The sequence below is a fragment of the Gopherus evgoodei genome, chromosome 11 (genome assembly GCF_007399415.2).
Source record: "Gopherus evgoodei ecotype Sinaloan lineage chromosome 11, rGopEvg1_v1.p, whole genome shotgun sequence".
Lineage (NCBI taxonomy): Eukaryota > Metazoa > Chordata > Testudines > Testudinidae > Gopherus > Gopherus evgoodei.
This window is the reverse complement of record NC_044332.1, coordinates 42842494-42843177: the sequence shown is the minus strand read 5'-3', so window position 1 is coordinate 42843177 and position 684 is coordinate 42842494.

Here is a 684-nt window from a genome sequence, read left to right as displayed (position 1 = left end):
GGGATCTGGGGCAAAAATCAGTACTTGGTCCTGCTAGTGAAGGCAAGGGGCTTGACTCAATGACCTTGTCCCTTCCAGTTTTAGGAGATAGGATATCTCCAATTTTTTTTTATTATTTTTAAATCAGCGTTATTTGGGTGAATTCATGTAATCTCAACACACCTCCTAGTGTGTTATGCATGATCCTGTCTTTCCAATGTAAATCAGTCTAATAATCTCATTTAAAGAGTATCATTATTTAGGGGTGCAATTGGTCAAGGTAATTCTTTGTTGCCATAGAGTGAAAAAGCGATTCAAGAGTAAAACATGACATGCTTGTATTTGGCCAACTTTGTTTGCCCGACCACAGAGATAACTATTATTATAATAAATGTAACAAACTCATTTGTGAATTGATTATGCTGATTAATTTGCTGCTGTAAATATATAAAGTCAATTATATCCCTTTTTATACATTTTAATGCACTTCTATCATTGCTCATTGACTTTCTACGGGAATTTGTACACTACCCGCTGGATCAGCGGGCAGTGATCAATCCAGCGGGGGTTGCTTTATCACGTCTAATCTAGACACGATAAATCGACCCCCGAGCGCTCTCCCATTGACTCCTATACTCCACCGCTGTGAAAGATGCAGGCAGAGTCAACGGGAGAGTGACAGCAGTCAACTCACTGCAGTGAAGA